This window comes from Stenella coeruleoalba (assembly GCF_951394435.1).
Source record: "Stenella coeruleoalba genome assembly, chromosome: 1".
Taxonomy (NCBI): domain Eukaryota; kingdom Metazoa; phylum Chordata; class Mammalia; order Artiodactyla; family Delphinidae; genus Stenella; species Stenella coeruleoalba.
In genome coordinates this window covers 131,864,601-131,882,865 of record NC_137169.1, presented here as the reverse complement: position 1 = coordinate 131,882,865, position 18,265 = coordinate 131,864,601, and the positions used below count along the sequence as shown (strand labels likewise).

General features: G+C 35.9%; 1 long non-coding RNA gene across 3 annotated transcripts in view; it reads left to right on the top strand.

Annotated features, from left to right (window-relative positions):
- The window catches only part of LOC307182557, a 585,550-nt gene that overhangs the window by 350,986 nt on the left and 216,299 nt on the right, over positions 1-18,265 (top strand). The window contains exon 7 of one of the 3 annotated variants that reach the window (XR_013827198.1): positions 12,715-13,074. The exons of the other annotated variants lie outside the window; for them this stretch is intronic. This is a non-coding gene — a long non-coding RNA (uncharacterized lncRNA). Of the gene's footprint in view, positions 1-12,714; positions 13,075-18,265 lie in introns of those variants that run through there. 3 annotated transcript variants of the gene reach the window in all.

Below are 18,265 nucleotides of genomic sequence, written 5' to 3'. Positions count from 1 at the left end.
CCATCTTTACCTCCTCTATTTAGTTTTTATGAAAAAAGGGCCCTTCTACTTCAGAATAAAATCTCTTTATTTACATTCTAGTTCATATGCCCATCTGCATCATCAGAGACTTTTGTTCCAGGAATTATCTAGTCTTTCTTACATTTTCAGACTTTCTCTACCTGTTGAATTTTCTTCCTGAGTGGCTGGAGTAGCTACCATCCACATACAGCCCTCCTCAAAGCTGACCACTTGAATTGTCAACCTATTGCTCTCCTACCCTTGCGATCAAGTACTTGAAGAGAGAGTCTGTCTGATCATCTGCATTTTCAGTGTCCATTTCAAGTACTGTAATTTGGCTTCTCCTTTTATTACTGCATTAAAATGGCTCTTGCAGTGTCAATAGTGACTTGCTTATAGCCACTTCTTGGTACTTATCTTACTTGACCTCCTCATGGCGTTTTGCTTAAGGGTTGCATCCTTATTAAAATGGATTTCATTTTACAAACCACTTGTAATCCTTTGGTTAATGCTCCAGCTCTACAGCCAGTGAGGAACCTGGTAGAAATACTCAGTTCTTTTCCCTCCATTACCACCAAAATTCACTGGCATCCTAAGTACTGCTGATTCTACTCTGATATAATCCCTTTCCTATACATCTCCTGTTCATCACCAATATTACTACCCTAGGTAAAAATATTGCCAAATTTTTTTATTAGCTTACTAAAATATTTTTCTAACTAATCTTCTACTTGAAAAATAGAAAGGATCTGACTTCTAGTTGAATGATTCTCCAAATGCCCACTGATTTTTTTGAAAATGCTGACCTAGTCGTATTTATCTCTATTTAAATCACTCATGTTGCTTAAGCAATGGTTCCAAACTATTGGTCCGATGACCTTGTTTGTGGTAGATACTGTGGACTTCTCCAAAGCAATATTATCCTATACTTTATTATATCTGAACCCTGATTTTATTCATTTATTTTATTCACATTGTGTGTGTTTACGTATTTCGTGGAAGCCCATGCCCCTTCTCAGAAAAAGAGATGAATACTGATTAGCAGTTATGGTAAATCCATTGCCCTTGACAGTGACTGGTTTAAAGTGGCTATATAAGGGAAGTTTGGGTAATGAAACATGAGGAAGTATCTATTGGCAGGGGCATCTCTGCAAGAGTTTTCCTTGCCCTCAGAAAGAGATACAGAGAAGAAAAAAGGATTTCATTCATTGGGTATTGTTGTATGAAGATATGAAGCTGAAGGCTACTGAACCCATCTCAGAACTGAGAGGTGGAGTAGCTGATACACTGCAATGTGCAAAGCAGAAAAACAGAAATAATCTGAATCTTTGTTGACATCATTGGGCTACTAAATTACTCAACAATGGAGCTATCCTATCTTGAGACTACTTACTGTATAAGATGCTACATCTTTTAAAGTTACTTCTTAAGTTTTCTGTTGCCTGAAGCCTGATACACTTTATATCAGAGACCTGGAAGCTTGTTAAAGGGCTTCCCTGGTGGCGCAGTGGTTGAGAGTCCGCCTGCCGATGTAGGGGACGCTGGTTCATGCCCCGGTCCGGGAAGATCCCACATGCCGCGGAGCGGCTGGGCCCGTGAGCCATGGCCGCTGAGCCTGCGTGTCCGGAGCCTGTGTTCCGCAATGGGAGAGGCCACAACAGTGAGAGGCCCGCATACCGCAAAAACAACAACGAAAACAAAACCCTGTTTACCCAAGGTGATTCTGGTTTAGGAAGTTTGACGATAAGGCTCAGCAATCTATATATGTAACAATTTTGATGAGCAGCCAGGTTTGGGAACCACTCCTGGAAGAACTTCTTTTTACATTGTTTTGTATGGTTAATACCTTCTAAGATATGACCCTTGCCTACCTCCCTCCCCTTTCTCACCTCATTATTCACCACTCTGTAAAACAATACGCCTTCAAGTTACGTTAAGCTACTTGACATTCACCCTTTTTCTCATCCTCTAGCCTTTCCTGGAATGTGATTTTCCTCTTCTCTCACTTGGCAAACTTTTACTCATTTTTAAAGTCTCAGTATGAGCTTTTTTCCCTTGTGATTTCTTTCCTATTACACCAATGTGCAATTGATAACTCTGTGTTTGTGTCACTATTTTACCCAGCAACAATGTGTTGATTATTTCATGTATGGCACTGTAGCCTAATTATGTTTACACGCTGTATTTGCCATTAGGTTCAGAGTTGCCTTGGGAGTAGAGGTGATGTTCTATTTAATCTAGTTTTCTTTTAATCCTAGTAAGTTAACTGCATAGAGAGGTACTCATTAAAAATCTGTGGGGTAGAATTAAATTGAAGAAGAAACCAGAGCTCCTTCTATATGTCAAGGAGTATGTCAGGAATTGGTGGTGAAACGGTACCTAAGCAGATCCTTGGCAACCAGGAAACAGCTAGAAGACAGATTCCCCTTTGATTAGCCTATGCTCATGAAAAACTGAAGATGAAAAATATGTTTAGATGAGACAAGATAAAAAGCTTACTCTGATGATATATAAATATACTCACTCTAGTAAAAGTGTACTTAGTTATTACATTTCATTTTTAACTGAAATTAGAAGAACATGCTGCTGTATCACCCATTTATGGTAGTATAGTGGACAGAGTAACTTGACCAACTTCTTTTCTCCCAAACACCTGAAGTTATAGAAAAACTATAAAAAATATATTGTTAAATGCATCAATGAGCTACCATGAGTGGAAGAAACTGGCAGGATGTAAGCAAATATTAATCAATTAGGAAACCTAGGGTGGTAAGCAGACCACAGAAGCCACTTTTAGCCTTGAAGGCATTTAACAAATCTGGTGAAGTCGAACTTCACTCTTCATGATTTTCAGGGCTTTCAGGACCAGAGAGAAGGTGCCCACTCAAGGACAAAACTCTAATAAGAGCCGGTCTGTGATAGGCAGAAATAATGACCCCACTCAAAGATAGTCATGTCCTAATTTCTGGAAACTGTGAATAGGTTATGTTATATAGCAGAGGGGAGCTATGGTTGCTAATTCGCTGATCTTAAAATAATTATTATTAAAATTATCCTGGGTCATCCAGGTGGGCTCAATGTAATCAAAATGTCCTTAAAAGTAGAAGAGGGAGGCAGAAGGGTCAGTGACAGAGCAATGCAATGTAAGGAAGACTTGAGCAGCCATTGCTGGCTTTCAGATGGAGGGAAAGGTTCAGGAGTTCAAGAATCTAGGCGGCTGGAAAGGACAGAGAAACAAATTTTCCTATAGAGTCTCCACAAAGGAACTTGGCATTGGTGACACCTTGATTCTAGCTAGATGAGATCCATTTCAAACTTCATTTTCAACTATAGAACTGTTAGATAATAAACTTATATTGTTTTAAGCCACTAGATTTCTTACAGTTGCCACAGGAAACTAATACATCCTCCTTGATACCAACCCTTTAGAGCTTGAATATAAAGCATCTCTTCAGAGTAAGAGTGAGCTGGAATTATGCCAGCCACTTAATGTTAGCAATTGATGAATGAAAATAATAATCTCTGCATTTATTTGGTAGCCAGATCCCTACCCTCAGTAATGAATTCCTGATATCAGGTACCTGGCCCTAAAACCTTTAAGCCAAAAAGTTAATGTTAATTGGATGTGCTCTTGCATGGTGGAACCCAATACATATCCCATCTGAGAGAAGCCACCTTTAAACTAAGCCTTGAAGAATCTCCGCAATAAAGTCCCAAGAAATATGTGCTCACTAACAAATAATATAAAATAAGCGCACAGAAAAGCAGGTTACTATGCATAGGTGTGAACAGATAGAGCAGGCAGAAGAGTTAGACCCAGAAAGTATCATGATACAGGAAATATAAGATACAGAATGCAAAATCAGTAGGTTAAAATATTAAAAGACATAGAGCAGATTGAATTCTGAGGAATGAGCTACATGATATCAAATTAGTACACAGATCTGAAGGAAAAAGAACAGCTTAAGAGAGAATTGGTGAACTGAAAGAAATATTAAAAGAATGTATCCATTATTCAGCACGGAGGTCATGAAATGAAAATATTAAATGCTAAGATGAATGGAGGAGAGAATAAGAAAGTTTATGTATGCAGCGTGGTAGGTAGTACAAAAAACTGTTGACAGCTTCTTATATTCAAGACAGTGCACTAATGTTTGTAGTAGGTGTAAAGACATGCCAGACTTGGTCTCAGCTCTCAGACAGCTTTTGCAGGACTATAGTGCAAATTGCTGTAACATCTGGGAGCACTATTCCTTATAAATAGACTTGGAATTGGGGTAGCAATGTCTTTAACCAATTTAATACAAGGGATACATTTATGTTGGGTTCAAAATATAATTTACCAGTATTACTCAGCCATAAAAAAGAATGAAATATTGTCATTTGTAGCAGCTGGGTGAACCTAGAGATTATCATGCAAAGTGAAGTAAGTCAGAGAAAGACAAATATTATATGATATCACTTAGATGTGTAATCTAAAAAATAATACAAATGAATTTATTTATAAAACAAAAACAGACTCACAGACATAGAAAACAAATGTATGGTTACCAAAGGGGAAAGAGATGGGGGTGGAGGGATAACAGATACACACTACTATATATGAAATATATACACAGAGATACACTACTGTATATAAAATATAAGCAACAAGGATTTACTGTATAGCACAGGGAACTATATTTAATATCTTGCAATAACCTGTAGTGGAAAATAATCTGAAAAAAATATAACTGAATCACCTTGCTGTACACCTGAAACTAACATAATATTGTAAATCAACTATACTTCAATTAAAAATATATATAATTTATCAATACGTAATTTGAGTTTATGCCACGTAATTTTCTCATCTATCAGTTTTTAACATATTTTTGGCCACTTTGCTGTTATTTCTATCCTCTCAAAGATAGTGGGAAATACAGAGGGAAGAAGTGAAACTCTGTTAGCTTAATTGCATTGGAGATTGACTTTATTGACCAAAGTGAGTATTTCGAGTTATATATCTGTGCTATTTCATTTTTTTCCTGTTAAAAGAAAGTTGCCCATTATTAAAAATTTTATACTCATTATCACCTTTGATATATTCTTGTGCTATTTATAGCAGTTGAAAAGAAAAAATGTATAAATATAGAACCTCTAACTAGTTCAAGATTATTATGATTTATACAGTTTGGTTATTCATAGTAATTTGCAGGCATGAGGATGAATTGTCATAGAGGATGATAAAAGTATACATTCAGGGTGTACATTCAGTAAGCTAAATATAATTTTTGTGAATGTTGTTTTCTATCAGTCAGAATCTCTCTGCATGATATTATCTTGCATGTTGAATTCAGACCAGATATTTAAATTTGTCTCTCACTTAATTAAATATCATCGTAAAGTACTTCCAAGAGGACACAGAGAGGAACAGCGGTTCATGATGGTTTCCTCCAACTTACAATGTATTGCAAAGGGCACTCTTACACAAGATTGCACACTCCCTGATCGCCCTTCCTCTAAGAATCTAGAAGGAATCAGCAGCTTTGCCTGTGCCCCCATAGCTTCTAGTGAGCAACCCTTGTATACCTTTTGTGAAGCATTGCAGTTACTCGCTTATTTGTCTCTGCAGCTAAACTGTGGGCTATACTCAGTGTTACCTATCTGTGAACTCCCCATGGTTTAGTCACTTAACAGGTACAGCAACCGACATATTTCCTAATATTTAAATCCACGTTCCTTAAAAAATATTATCCTGAGAATTAACATTTAATAAAGCTTTAATTTGGGGAAAATGTGTAAGTACCAGACAAAAGCAGTTTTCTAAGTAAAAAAAAAGAAAAAGAGAGTTAGTTCAAAGTTACTTTCGAAGAGAGGGAAAATGTCTCAAAATTTCTTTCAGTGGTCTTGGATGTTCAGTAGCTGATTTGCGTGGAGGTTGAAGCAACCTTGAAGCTCACACACTATTGTTTTTGCGATAGAGAGGGGATGTGGGCAAATCCAGGACGTTGAGAGCAAAGAGAGGAAAATGCCTTTGGATGACTTGAGTGCTGTAGTTTATGAATATTCCTCTTTATCTGTGCAATACTTCTTGTATTGAAGTTTACTTTGGTATTATTAATATAGTCATACTTTATTTCTCATGATTAGTACTTACATGGTTTATCTTTTCCATCCTTTTCATCCATGTCCTTATATTTAATTGTCTCACAAATAGCATGTTTATTGTAAATAACAGTCAAATAATCTCCATATTTTATTTGTAATGACTAGTCTGTTTATATTTAATATGATTAATGATAGGTTTGGGTCTAAGTCCACCTTCTTTTTATTTGCTCTCTGCTCCTGTCATCTATTCTCAGTTTCGTGCTTCCTATTCTCCCTTTCTTGTATATATATGTATTTCACTTTATCCCTCCATTGGCTCTTTTGCTGTTTCTCTTTGTTTTGTATTCTGTGGTTGCACAAGAGATCAAGTACTTATCACAGTCTTCTTTGAATTAATAGTCTACTTCACAATCACCAAAATAACTATGCAGCACTACTGTTGCTATTCTTTGAGCTATTGTTGGCATGGAATTTATTCCTGCATCTAGTGTACATACCACAATATATTATTATATTTGTTTTACATAGTTAATAGTCCTCTAAATAAATGTTTAAAATAATATTTTATGTTTACCCATTTATTATCCCTTTCTGGTTCTCCTTATTCCTTTTTTCTATCTTGGATCATTTTCCTTTGGCAGAAGAATGCTCTTTAGAGTTCTAACAGTGCAGCTTTGTGGAAGGAAGTTACGAAGCTTTTATTTGTCTGGAAGTTTCTGTAATTGCTCTCATATGTCAAGGATATTTTCATTGGGTGTGGAATTCAAGACGAATAATTTTTCTTTCAGCCTTTTTAAGTTGTAAATCTCTTGTTTTTTAGCTTTTATTCTCATCACCCTGAACATAATATGACTGTCCTCTTCTCCACCCCCCAACCCCAGCTTCCCTATGATATGCACGTGGGTTTGTTCTTATTGTTTTTTATTTTGTCCTGTAAAGTGTTCTCTGAGCTTCTTGGACATATGGGTTGATGAATTTCTTTATTTTAGGAAAAGTGGAAGAATCATGGCCATGGAATTTTTAAAAAAATTTCTTCCCCATTCCCTTTCTTACCTCCGTATCTGGGGCTTCAATGTTAACATATGTCTTATTGCATGGGTCTCTGAGTTTCTCTTTTGTTTTCTCCCTGTGCTTCCATTTGAATAATTTCTATTAGTCTATATTTGGGTTCACTACTCTTTTCTTCCACTGTGTCTAGTCTGCTTTAAGCCCATATAATGATTTTCTTATTTCAAAGATGCTTTTTTTTTCAGTTCTATAATTCTCTTTTGGTTATTTTTTAGATTTCCTAGTTTTAGAATTTGTAGAATTCTTATCTTCCTAATCCATTTTGAAAAATATTTACTCTAAAATATATATATACATACCCATACACACACACATATATATAATTTCTTGTTAAATTTGAGTCTGGGTCATTGTTGGATCTGTTTCTGTTAATCATTTTTTCTCTAGATTATGGGTCATGTTTTCCTATTCATTTGTTGGTCTCATAATTTTTTTTTTTTATACAGCACGTTCTTATTAGTCATCCATTTTATACACATCAATGTATACATGTCAATCCCAATCTCCCAATTCATCCCACCATCGTCCCCACCCCCCCCACCACCACTTTCCTCCCTTGGTGTTCATATGTTTGTTCTCTACATCTGTGTCTCAATTACTGCCCTGCAAACTGGTTCATCTGTACCATTTTTCTAGGTTCCACATATATGCGATATTTCTTTTTCTCTTTCTGCCTTGCTTCAGTCTGTATGACAGTCTCTAGATTCATCAACGTCTCTACAAATGACCCAATTTCATTCCTTTTTATGGCTGAGTAATATTCCATTGTATATATGTACCACATCTTCTTTATCCATTCGTCTGTTGATGGGCATTTAGGTTGCTTCCATGACCTGGCTATTGTAAATAGTGCTGCAGTGAACATTGGGGTGCGTGTGTCTTTTTGAATTCTGCTTTTCTCTGGGTATATGCCCAGTAGTGGGATTGCTGGGTCATATGGTAATTCTATTTTTAGTCTTTTAAGGAACCTCCATACTGTTCTCCATAGTGCCTGTATCAATTTACATTCCTACCAACAGTGCAAGAGGGTTCCCTTTTCTCCACACCCTCTCCAGCATTTGTTGTTTGTAGATTTTCTGATGATGCCCATTCTAACTGCTTTGAGGTGATAACTCATTGGAATTTTGATTTGCATTTCTCTAATAATTAGTGATGTTGAGCAGCTTTTCACATGCTTCTAGCCCATCTGTATGTTCTCTTTGGAGAAATGTCTATTTAGATCTTCTGCCCATTTTTTGATTGGGTTGCTTGTTTTTTTTAATATTGAGCTGCATTAGCTGTTTATATATTTTGGAGATTAATCCTTTGTCCGTTGATTCGTTTGCAAATATTTTTTCCCATTCTGAGTGTTGTCTTTTCGTCTTGTGTATAGTTTCCTTTGCTTTGCAAAAGGTTTTAAGTTTCATTAGGTCCCATTTGTTTATTTTTGTTTTTATTTCCATTACTCTAGGAGGTGGATCAAAAAAGATCTTGCTGTGATTTATGTCAAAGAATGTTCTTCCTATGTTTTCCTCTAAGAGTTTGATAGTGTCTGGCCTTACATTTAGGTCTTTAATCCATTTTGAGTTTATTTTTGTGTATGGTGTTAGGGAGTGTTCTAATTTCATTCTTTTACATGTAGCTGCCCAGTTTTCCCAGCACCACTTATTGAAGAGACTTTTTTCTCCACTGTATATACTTGCCTCCTTTGTCATAGATTAGTTGACAACAGGTACGTGGGTTTATCTCTGGGCTTTCTATCCTGTTCCATGATCTATATATCTGTTTTTGTGCCAGTGCTGTATTGTCTTGATTACTGTAGCTTTGTAGTATAGTCTGAAGTCAGGGAGTGTGATGCCTCCAGCTCCGTTTTTTTCCCTCAAGACTGCTTTGGCTATTTGGGGTCTTTTGTGTCTCCATACAAATTTTAAGATTTTTTGTTCTAGTTCTGTAAAAAATGCCATTGGTAATTTGATAGGGATTGCATTGAATCTGTAGATTGCTTTGGGTAGTATAGTCATTTTCACAATATTGATTCTTCCAATCCAAGAACAGGGTATATCTCTCCATCTGTTGGTATCATCTTTAGTTTCTTTCAACAGTGTCTTATAGTTTTCTGCATACAGTTCTTTTGTCTCCCTAGGTAGGTTTATTCCTAGGTATTTTATTCTTATTGTTGCAATGGTAAATGGGAGTGTTTCCTTAATTTCTCTTTCAGATTTTTCATCATTAGTGTATAGGAATGCAAGAGATTTCTGTGCATTAATTTTGTATCCTGCAACTTTACCAGATTCATTGATTAGCTCTAGTAGTTTTCTGATGGCATCTTTAGGATTCTCTATGTATAGTATCATATCATCTGCCAACAGTGACAGTTTTACTTCTTCTTTTCCAGTTTGTATTCCTTTTATTTCTTTTTCTTCTCTGATTGCCGTGGCTAGGACTTCCAAAACTATGTTGAATAATAGTGGCGAGAGTGGACATCCTCGTCTTGTTCCTGGCCTTAGAGGAAATACTTTCAGTTTTTCACCATTGAGAATGATGTTTGCTGTGGGTCTGTCGTTTATGGCCTTTATTATGTTGAGGTAGGTTCCCTTTATGCCCACTTTGTGGAGAGTTTTTATCATAAATGGGTGTTGAATTTTGTCAAAAGCTTTTTATACATCTATTGAGATGATCGTATGGTTTTTCTTCTTCAGTTTGTTAATATGGTGTATCACACTGACTGATTTGCATATATTGAAGAATCCTTGCATCCCTGGGATAAATCCCACTTGATCATGGTGTATGATCCTTTTAATGTGTTGTTGGATTCTGTTTGCTAGTATTTTGTTGAGGATTTTTTCACCTATATTCATCAGTGATATTGGTCTGCAGTTTTCTTTTTTTGTAGTATCTTTGTGTGGTTTTCGTATCAGGGTGATGGTGGCCTCATAGAATGAGTTTGGGAGTGTTCCTTCCTCTGCAATTTTTTGGAAGAGTTTGAGAAGGATGGATGTTAGCTCTTCTCTAAATGTTTGATAGAATTCACCTGTGAAGCCATCTGGTTCTGGACTTTTGTTTGTTGGAAGATTCTTAATCACAGTTTCAATTTCATTCCTTGTGATTGGTCTGTTCATATATTCTGTTTCTTCCTGGTTCAGTCTTGGAAGGTTATACCTTTCTAAGAATTTGTCCATTTCTTCCAGGTTGTCCATTTTATCGACATAGAGTTGCTTGTAGTAGTCTCTTAGGATGCTTTGTATTTCTGCGGTGTCTGTTGTAACTACTCCTTTTGCATTTCTAATTTTATTGATTTGAGTCCTCTCTCTCTTTTTCTTGATGAGTCTGGCTAATGCTTTATCAATTTTGTTTATCTTCTCAAAGAACCAGCTTTTAGTTTTATTGATCTTTGCTATTGTTTTCTTTGTTTCTATTTCATTTATTTCTGCTCTGATCTTTACGATTTCTTACCTTCTGCTAACTTTGGGTTTTGTTTGTTCTTCTTTCTCTAGTTTCTTTAGGTTTAAGGTTAGATTGTTTATTTGAGATTTTTCTTGTTTCTTCAGGTAGGCTTGTATAGCTGTAAACTTCCCTCTCAGAACTGCTTTTGCTGCATCCCATAGGTTTTGGATCATCGTGTTTTCATTATCATTTGTCTCTAGGTATTTTTTGATTTCCTCTTTGACTTCTTCAGTGATTTCTTGGTTATTTAGTAGCGTGTTGTTTAGCCTCCATATGTTTGTGTTTTTTACGTTTATTTCCCTGTAATTAATTTCTAATCTCATAGCACTGTGGTCAGAAAAGATGCTTGATATGATTTATATTTTCTTAAATTTACTGAGGCTTGATTTGTGACTGAAGGTGTGATCTATCCTGGAGAATGTTCCATGTGAAGTTGAGAACAAAGTGTAATCTGCTGTTTTTGGATGGAATATCCTATAAATGTCAATTAAATCTATTTGGTCTATTGTATAATTTAAAGCTTGTCTTTCCTTATTAATTTTCTGTTTCGATGATCTGCCCAATAATGGTTCCCCACTCTTTTTGTGTTACTGTTGATTTCCTCTTTTATAACTGTTAACAGTTGCCTTATGTATTGAGGTGCTCCTATGTTGGGTGCATTTATATCTATAGTTGTTATTTCTTATTCTTGAATTGATCCCTTGATCATTATGTAATGTCCTTTCTTGTTTCTTGTAACGTTCTTTATTTTAAAGTCTATTTTATCTGATATGAGTATTGCTATTCCAGCTTACTTTTGATTTCCACATGCATGGAATATCTTTTTCCATCCCCTCACTTTCAGTCTGAATGTGTCCCTAGGTCTGAAGTGGGTCTCTTTTAGACAGCATGTATATGGGTCTTGTTTTTGTATCCATTCGGCAAGCCTGTGTCTTTTGGTGGGAGCATTTAATCCATTCATGTTGAAGGTAATTATTGATATGTATGTTCCTATTACCATTTTCTTAATTGTTCTGGGTTTGGTTTTGTAGCTCCTCTTCTTCTCTTGTGTTTCCCATTTAGAGAAGTTCCTTTAGCATTTGTTGTAGAGCTGGTTTAGTGGTGTTGAATTCTCTTAGCTTTTGCTTGTCTGTTAAGCTTTTGATTTCTCCATCGAATCTGAATTAGATCCTTGCCAGGTAGAGTAATCTTTGGTGTAGGTTCTTCCCTTTGAGTACTTTAAGTATATCATGCCACCCCCTTCTGGCTTGTTGAGTTTCTGCTGAGAAATCCTCTGTTAACCTTATGGGAGTTCCCTTGTATGTTATTTGTCTTTTTTCCCTTGCTGCTTTCAATAATTTTTCTTTGTCTTTAATTTTTGCCAATTTGATTACTATGTGTCTTGTATTTCTCGTTGGGTTTATCTTGTATGGGACTCTCTGCACTTCCTGGACTTGGGTGGCTATTTCCTTTCCCATGTTAGGGAAGTTTTCGACTATAATCTCTTCAAATATTTTCTCAGGTCCTTTCTCTTTCTCTTCTCCTTCTGGGACCCTGTTAATGTGAATGTTGTTGCATTTAATGTTGTCCCAGAGGTCTCTTAGGCTGTCTTCATTTCTTTTCATTCTTTTTCCTTTATTCTGTTCCACAGCAGTGACTTCCACCATTCTGTCTTCCCGGTCATTTATCCCTTCTTCTGCCTCAGTTATTCTGCTATTGATTCCTTCTAGTGTGTTTTTCATTTCACTTATTGTATTGTTCATCTCTGTTTGTTCTTTAATTCTTCTAGATCTTTGTTAAACATTTCTTGCATCATCTCGATCTTTGCCTCCATTCTTTTTCCGAGGTCCTGGATCATCTTCACTGTCATTATTCTGAATTCTTTTTCTGGAAGGTTGTCTATCTCCACTTCATTTAGTTGTTTTTCTGGGGTTTTATCTTGTTCCTTCATCTGGTACATAGCCCTCTGCCTTTTCATCTTGTCTATCTTTATTGAATGTGGTTTTCCACAGGCTGCAGGGTTGTAGTTCTTCTTGCTTCTGCTGTCTGCCCTCTGGTGGATGAGGCTATCTAAGAGCCATATATTTTTATTGTGTGTTATTTATCGTATATGAAAGAACGGTAGAGACTGAAGCAGATAATATTTTCTTTCAGAAAGTTCGTGCACTTTCCTTTGCCAAGTGTCCAGAGTGAGGGGTTCATCTTTATGATCTACTGAAGTTTTGGACCAAGTCCAGATTGGGTTAGTGACCATCATTTTACCTCTGCTTTCAAGTGTCTTGTGAGAGCAGACTGCTTCCACCTGTACTATTAGATGATCAGATCTCCTTCTGTCCAGCCTTCTTCTACAAATGTTCTTTGGGGTAATATCAGTGGACAGGAAGGACAACTCTGTATTTGAGATACCTTCAGATTCCTATCCATCATACCAGCAGATTCATCACTATTACAATTATCTTAGTTCTTTTATCAGCAAAATTTTTCTGATTGAAGAAAGCTAACTCTTGCTCAGTGGCCTTCAGAATTAGCTAATATTTCATGCTTATAAGTGGCTACTTTTAAGGGAGAGTTTATCCATCTCTGGAATTTTTGTACCCACTGTTCTTCAGTGGCTTTAAAGAAATATATAGTATTTCATTTTATCTAGGCTTTTCTCAGAATTAAGGCAGAAGTGATTTTTTCTTTTTTTTGGGTGAACATCCTAGCTAAAAGCAGAACTCTCAACGTAGTATTTTTGAAATTAATCTAAATTGGAAAAACACTGACATTTCTATTAATTAATTAGTCCAATAAACTTTAATGATCACTGTCTCTATACCAAGTATTTTTCTTGATTTGGGGAACTTATCAATAAAATATGTAATTGTTGATATCCTCAAATACCCATGATCCATACATTCTAGTGGACCAAAATGTTGATTATTTGAAATAGTCACTTGATAGCATATTTACATAGTTTTTCCCTGAGGAAAAACTATTTTCCTATAACTTTGACAATGAATCTGTAATATTCTGTAATTTGATGTTATTTTTTAATGCTGATTTAACCAGAAATTGTATTATTCTTGCATGAACTAGGTTAGTTCTGATCAAAATTCCTAAGCCATGAATTATCTTATTCAAATAATATATGTTACTCAGAAATTCAATATATAAAATAGAGATAAAGGTTGAACTGTCCTGGTTATAGTGGATCTGGGGGATCTGAAACCTCACTTGCTTATCTTCCTTTTTCTGCCCTCCAATACTTTCTGCCTTGAGGATGCCTCTGAAATAGCTGCAAGGTTTCTCTCTGTTCCCAAGATATATAAAGAGCATAATTTGAAAACCATTAAATAGATCATCCATGCAGGTAAGGGATTTTTCTATTTCCTTTTTATGACCATTTTCTTCAAATTTCTGAGACAAATTAAATTCTTAGATGAAGTTAATGGTTGGTTTGAAATTAACTGCTGATATATATGTTTGAATACACAGAGTTATTTAATAGTTCTTTGGGGTTTTCTTCAAGCTCACCTTCATTGAATTATAGAATCTCAGGGGTTGGAAATAGCCTTAGAGATAATTTAGCATAACCTCCCACTCAGTGAGAGTCTCCCTTCTACAACATCCCTGACAGATGGTCACTTAGCTTCTGCTTGAGCATTTCCCGCTGTCGGAGTTCATTACTTTCTGAAACTGTTTCATCTTGACTAGCTCTATTTATTAGAAATTTCTTTCTTTACTGATCTCAAACATGCATCATGGTGATTTCCAATAGTTGATAAAAATTATTCAACCAATTTCCTCATCTCCTCCCTACCTGACCTGATTTTTATATCTTTCTTCTTCATATACTTATATTCCTCCACGTGCATTCTACTATCACAGCATTTATTTTTTTACTCTCAGTGGGGAATTGTGGAGAATGCATTGACTTCAACAAATGTACACGAGGAATCAATGTGCAGGTAGACTACTGTAAAGGCCCTCCCATAAGAATGTTTCTTAGACACTCGTGATCCAAAACATCTGATACCTGGAATCCATGAGAGGTTCCTAGCTGAGATCCTTTGAGTAGGATTCCTTTCAGACTAATCTTATGATTTTTCTTTTCCCCTCTGTCCTCCTCCTCCTCCTTTTCTTCTTCCTTGTGTGTGTGTAAGGGGAAGGAGTCTATTACATACAATAGTTAAATAATAAGTTATTAATTGAATGCTTAGTATTAGCATAAGTTATCAGCTACCCATGTTAATCTTTCTTATTCATATTTTTAATGGGGGGGGAAGTAGGGAAGGACATGAAAAATATCTTGTCTAACTTTCATTTGTAATTGTGCTTGCTATATTTTAAACAGTTTAAGAAAAAGTGAAGCTTTCTGAATCCTCAGAAAAAAATTTTATGCTTATGTTGTAATTTAAAGATTAGTGAAGACATACAGGTGGCCAAAAGGCACATGAAAAGATGCTCAGCATTGCTAATTATTAGAGAAATGCAAATCAAAACTACAATGAGGTATCACCTCACACTGGTTGGAATGGCCATCATCAAAAAGTCTACAAATAATAAATGCTGGAGAGGGTGTTGAGAAAAGGGAACCCTCCTACGCTGTTGGTGGTAATGTAAATTGGTACAGCCACTATGGAGAACAGTATGGAGGTTCCTTAAAAAACTAAAAATACAGATACCCTATGATCCCACTCCTGCACATATATCTGGAGAAAACCATAACCTGAAAAGATTACATCCCAGTGTTCATAGCAGCACTATTTACAATAGCCAAGACATGGAAGCAACCTAAATGTCCATCTACAGCTGAATGGATAAAGAGGTATAGTTATACAAAGGAATATTACTCAGCTGAAAAAATTGAAATAATGCCATTTGCAGCAACATGGAGAGACCTAGAGATTACCACACTAAGTGAAGTTAGCCCAAGAAAGACAACTATCATATGATATCACTTATGTGTGATATAAATCTTTAAAAAATGATACAAATGAACTTATATACAAAACAGAAAGAGACCCACAGACACAGAAAACGAACTTATGGTTACCAAATGGGAAGGGGTGGGGAGGGATAAATTAGGAGTTGGGGATTAATATAATACACACCTATATATGAAATAGTTAGTAAGGACCTACTATATAGCACAGGGAACTATACTCAGTATTTTGTAATAAGCTATAAGGAAAAATCTGAAAAAAATAGATATATATGTATGTATAACTGAATCACTTTGCTGTACACCTGAAACTAACACATTATAAATCAACTATACTTCAATATAAATACATAAGTAGAGTTTGAAAAAAGATTAATAGAACATCTAAAGTTTAGATAGCTATCCTTGCTAATGGTAGCTAAAGTTAGAAGATGCCATACGACATCTGACCATTTTTTATTATGATTTCTTCATGTGGAACGCCCTCCTCATTTACTTCTAACTGTTCCACGTCTAACTATGCCTGTGAATCTGTGTGAGCCCTAATATTTCCTTAATACTTTTCCTGAATATTAAAATTTCCAATGAGCTCAGCTTCTCAAAGTCCCATATTTGTAGTTTAAAAACATTTATTGAATAATTAATGGTTTGCCAAGCTTTGTATCAGGTACTACAAATAAAATGATGAAAATGCAGTGTTCACACAGCTGAAATTTAGAGGGGAGGAAGGAGGCAATCAAAAATTACAAAATAGCGTGGAAATGCTATGACAGAAATAAGCGTGGGGCTGTTTTTGTGAAGAGTCAAAGGGCACTCAGTTTTCTCGGCGTGTGTTTCTGGCAGATATGGAGTGATCTAGTGTCATGGTGCCAGGGAAGAAGTCTTGTGTCCTGAAATGCTATGCAAGTTCTCATTATATTGTAACCATTAATTTATAAGTCTATTTTAATACATTATTGCTAGCAGTATATTAGTGGTAGTAGTAATTAGAAACTCCCCCCCCCCATATGAGTTCAACTGGTAGGTTATCTTTATATCTCTGGAGGCCTTCAAGCTATGTTTGCAAACATATTAAGCACTGGATATAACATTAAAAAGAAAACCTTCAAAGTCCCTTCCAAAAATAAGCAACTATACTTCTTCTTTTTTTTTTTTTTTTTTGTGTGTATTTTTTTGCGGTACGCGGGCCTCTCACTGTTGTGGCCTCTCCCGTTGTGGAGCAACAGGCTCCGGACACGCAGGCTCAGCGGCCATGGCTCACGGGCCCAGCCGCTCCGCGGCATGTGGGATCTTCCCGGACCGGGGCACGAACCTGTGTCCCCTGCATCGGCAGGCGGACTCTCAACCACTGCGCCACCAGGGAAGCCCGCAACTATACTTCTTTGATTACATATTAAACTTTTTAGCTTCTGATTCGTACTATTCTCCAAGATTTTTGTTAGACTGAACAATTGTTATTTGACCCAGCTTTGCTAAAATTGTTGTTTTGTTTTTAAATGTTTTCTGCTTAATTTTATGACCATGCCAGTTTTTCCTTTTCTTGTTGATGTTTATGCTTCTCAAATATTTGTTGTCAGTGATCACAATTTCAGATGCCTTTCACCCAAGCCATACATATTTAAGGACTTAATCTAATTTATGAATTACTCATTCTTCCCAAGTCTGTTGTGCTGTGCCCTCTCAAATTCCTTCAGGTCTTTTCCAACTTCCTGGTTTTGAGATGCCTAGTTGAATATATTGCATCTCATTTACATTTACTGTGTATTTTGCATATTGCTTCCTGTCTTGTAGTTGCTTAATTTGGTTCTATTTTGTCGTAGCTTCCAAGTCAATATGCACAGATGAACAGGCATTTCTAAGACAGATGGTGCCAAATAACTATTATACTTTACTCATATTGAATCCCAGGTTAAAATGACAAAACTAAGTAATAGCCAATATAAGAAATTTAAAAACAAATTCATAGCTACTAGCTAACTCATGCATAATCAAATCATTATACAGAAATGTTTTATATTATATTCACTGGAGTTCTCAACACGATTTCACTGAAATCACACTATATCTCCACAAATATTTGTTGTGCTCATTTAACCATATAAAAAGTACAAGTTAAGCTGAAACATCTTTTATTTCCTATAGTATAACCTCTACCCAGCAACGCCTCTTCAAACAACAGATTTAAAATTTAAAATGTGTTTGCCGACATTTAAAATTCCCCAAAGCTCAGTTTAATTACCAAATGCTCCTGCAGCCTCTGCAGCAGCAGCACCCTGAGCTGCACAGACCTTATTTTGTACAGAATTGGCATGTTTTTGAACTTTGTGAACTCTATGTAGACTTCTTATACACAGGATTCTGGCTAATTCATGAAAAGTTCATTTTGCAATAATTAAATGTTAGTCTAGGACTATAGTCAACAAACTGTGGAAAGTGTTGGAAATTATCAAGCAAATTTGACCAGTATAAGTGAGTAGCATAATTAATTTATATGACTTTCTTTAAAGGGAATTTAATTCATAATGAAACTTGCTCAGTCACTCAGTCTCATAGTAATTAACATCTCCTAATTCTCATAATCGTAAACATTTATTACTTTCTAAGAATTTAGTAATGAACTCATCACTGAGGGTATGGTGATGGTTAGTTCTATAGTCATGCAATTCATATCTGTGTACAGCACGATACACATGTTAGGTGCTAGAACAGAGGTTTTCACAGGTTGCTAATGAGCACTGAGGAGGGGACACAGTATTTCCTGATGAAGAGCAGGACAGA